The sequence below is a fragment of the Triticum aestivum genome, chromosome 3D (assembly GCF_018294505.1).
Source record: "Triticum aestivum cultivar Chinese Spring chromosome 3D, IWGSC CS RefSeq v2.1, whole genome shotgun sequence".
Taxonomy (NCBI): Eukaryota; Viridiplantae; Streptophyta; class Magnoliopsida; order Poales; family Poaceae; genus Triticum; species Triticum aestivum.
Genome location: NC_057802.1, coordinates 507,320,460 through 507,324,080, shown reverse-complemented (window position 1 = coordinate 507,324,080; position 3,621 = coordinate 507,320,460). Strand labels below are relative to the sequence as shown.

At 42.9% G+C, this 3,621-nt stretch overlaps 1 long non-coding RNA gene across 1 annotated transcript; it reads left to right on the top strand.

Annotated features, from left to right (window-relative positions):
* The first annotated feature begins 1,425 nt into the window (after positions 1–1,425).
* On the top strand, positions 1,426–2,218 carry LOC123075112 (uncharacterized). Its single transcript, XR_006436097.1, has 2 exons — positions 1,426–1,770; positions 1,908–2,218. It is a non-coding gene; the product is annotated as an uncharacterized lncRNA (long non-coding RNA).
* The last annotated feature ends 1,403 nt before the right edge of the window (positions 2,219–3,621 follow it).

The following is a 3,621-nucleotide window of genomic DNA, read 5'->3' as shown; positions in this document are numbered from 1 at the left end:
TGCTTGGTAGTAGGTTCAATCTTGTGGTGTCCTTACTCTATGACAGGAGGAGTTACAAGGCACGTATTTGTATTATTGCTACTAAGACTAAAACAACGGGGTTCAAACATATTATTTGATCTTACTTTGTCTATATTATGTCATCATGCTTCAACATTACTCTGTTTGTTATGAACTTAATACTTTGAGATGCATGCTGGATAGCGGTCTTGGGGTGAAGTAATAGTAATAGATGCAGATGGATGTTGGTCCACTTGTCTCGGACATAATGCCTATATATTAATCATGCCATAAAGAATCATCATAACTATGCGCTATTCTATCAATTGCCCACAATAATTTGTTTACCCACGGTTGCTGCTTATGAGATACCTCTAGTGAACGCTATGACCCGAGGGTCCATTCACTTTATATTTACTAAAACTCTAAAAATACTTGTTGTCATTTATTTATTTTTATTTAATCTATCTACCACTATCAGATTTAATCCTTACAATTGATGATTACAAGGGGATTGACAACCCTCTTGCCCGTGTTGAGTGCAAGCATTTGCTTTGTGTGTGTGTGCAAGTACCACTTATCTTATTTGTGTGGTGTCTTCTATTGATTCGATAATCATTGGTTCTTAACTAAGGGAAATACGGACTATCTGCTACTATACTACATCACCCTTCATCTTCGAAAAAATCTCAACGCCAATCACAAGTAGCAGCGGCCGTGCGCGCGACGGCGAGGTCCACAACCATCGCGACCTGCGTCACCAATCTCGGCCAGCGCGGGCTCTCCTCTCGCCTTAGGCGTCCAATGCGTGCCAGGAGAGCTCCGTGCATGCAGGTGGACTTTAGGGAGAGGAGGATTTTTTTTTGGGAAAATACCTCGTCTAACGCCATCAAATGTCAACCGTTATGCCATATCAGTTTTTGCGGATCCCACTTGTCATAATCGTCATGGGCCAAAGCCATTAACTAGTGCTTTTTTGCCAATTATTAGGCACAACATTAGTGTTTTTTTGGCACAAACTATAGAAATGTGGTTCCTGCAACCTTAGCCTTCATTGTCGATGGTTTCTGCAATTCATTCATTTTCATACCGTGCATATTTAGTGTTGTAAATCCTGATGCATTTCTGACTTGATGAATATTTTAAAAATAATAATTAAAGAAACCTAAAATTATACTTAGTTTGGAACTGTGGGTTCTCAATGCGAAGTGAGTGCGGACAGGGAAAGACGACCGACGTACTAAAACGAACGTACGACGGCCGACATATACTAAATCTATAGCCCGATTAACCGTCATGGTAAACGAAGTTCCCAAGTTTCCGTGACGTCATACAAAGAAATAATGGGGCTCCAACTTGGGGGTAATCAGAATCCCAATCAAAGTCATCTATCTCGTATAGATAGATCCCACTCCAAAAAAATAAAATTCATATAGATAGACCAGGGGGCACGTACATAGCTATCCGCTTGCTTAATTCGCCCGGCCGCGTAATTTCTCGATCAATCGATCGTCCACGTTACACGTTAGTTCTCGGAACCCATCAGATCTGCGCAAGCGCCCGCGGGCAGGAAAGGATCCGTATATCTGCCGGCGGCCAAGCTTCACCATGCCGCCGGCGTGCCCCTGGTCATCAGGCAGGAGTTATCGACAGCCTCAGATGGAAGAAGACCTCCTGCTGCAAAGGATGGAGCAAGGTGAATGCGGCGAAACTGATGATTATTCTTCCGCCGTCCGTCGGTTCATGGCCGTCTGGACGATCTTCTTCAGGGTACATGCGCCTTGCACGCATATACGTACTACTCCGTAGTATTCTGTTATCAGTTTCCTCTAAACGAATTGCCATTGTAGTTTCTTCCATACGTTTGTCGATATATGTACTCACAACCAGGCGATCTATCTCCGCAGTGTTTTACTACGTTGGCAAGCATGGCGTTGGTGGTTTACCTCTTTGTGGCAAGGAACAAGTATCATGATCCTGAATTGCAGAATCCTGGGCACATGGCGTTCCTTGTGTTCATAGCTATTTGCATGATTCCTATCGGGTATCTGTGTACTCCAGATGTCTAAACCAAGCTAGATTCTACAATTTTCTTTGTGCAGTCTAGTTCAATCCTTTTTTGTTATAGTTTCAATTCATGTGCAAGTCAGAAATTTGAATCTGAATTTTCTAGGCAACAACTCATCAATTCATGTGCGAGTAAGAAATTTGAACTTTTTGAGACGGTTATTAGTCCTTAAATTTAAGATCAGTTTCTCTTTTGTAAGCATTTATATGTTATCTGTAAACAACTTACATGAATTTTGTTCCATGCCGTAAGCGCAGCCCGAACACAAACATTTGCTTGCATGTATTATTTACAATGTGTCTTCTCTGTGTACACAGATACTCCACGTGTTGCTAGTTTGCTACGAGCATTGATTGTGTTGGAGTTGTGTCGTGTATTATTTACAATGTATTTGGGTTTAAATCGCACACACACAATGTAAAATATGCCACATAATAGCACATGCATAGCCAACGGCATGTGTCAATGTCCATGTGACCGGTGTCTGATATTGTAGCGGTATCAATGGGGAGGAGCACCTGTAGTAATGCTCCAGGAATGTTACCGAGTTTGATGAACCTTGCTAACAAATCTTGGTGTCGAGTTTCGTATGATTGCTTAGTCATCGGTAGATTGGCTATGCTTTTCGAATTTTCATAACAAGTGATATTATAAGGTAAGTTGTTTGGGTTATCTCGGGAAGTCACCAAATTTCCGGTGGGCATGTCCGCACACGTATGTATAGAACAGACAAGGCTCGGTCATCCGGCTGTGGTCATAAAAAATCCGGAAAGTGGCAATGGGCCAGGTAAACATAGAGGAAAAAGAGATGAATGAGACACATGGACTATGGGGGAGATGTGGTCCAACTAACATTGGGCTAGGCCGAAGTTCGAACTTCTCCAAACCTCCCCTAGTTTTTTTAGAGAAAAGTCATACACCTGACTTCATAGATAAAGCCATTAGGTAGAGTACGAACACACAAGCAAGCAACAAATGAAACAGAAAACCAGAGTAGCAAGGCCAACAACCTTGCCATGCAGGCCATCAAAGTTCAGGGCACGCAGGCCAGAGATAAGGCAATAGACTAACAAGCGCGTAGGCCAACAACCTACTACCAAAAAGAGAAGCGCTGCTATGAATGAGCTCGGCCATCAGGATTTTGCAGAGACAGGGAGACGGCAGAAGCCTGAACTTTAGCAATCAGCACCTCCAAAGCATCCCGATCGGCAACCTTAGTCAATGATCTCCACTGCGGCAAGAACATACACATTTTAAAGAGACAGACGGCAGGCTTGTTAAGGAACACATGTTCAATGGTAAATTTATTCCTGGTTGTCCACAAAGGCCAACAAAGAGCAGCAAACACCAACCAGAATAAGTGCTTGTTTAGACCCCGGAGCCCAGAGGTAAGAAACCGGAGCTCCGCAAAAGAATTGGGTTCCCAGGACACCCCCTTCGAGGACCTAATGCAACACAGCCAAACAAAATATGATTGGTATCCAAGATTAGGACATAGAACACAACGATGTGAACCAGACCCATTTCGTTTTTGAATTTGATCAGCCGTAGTA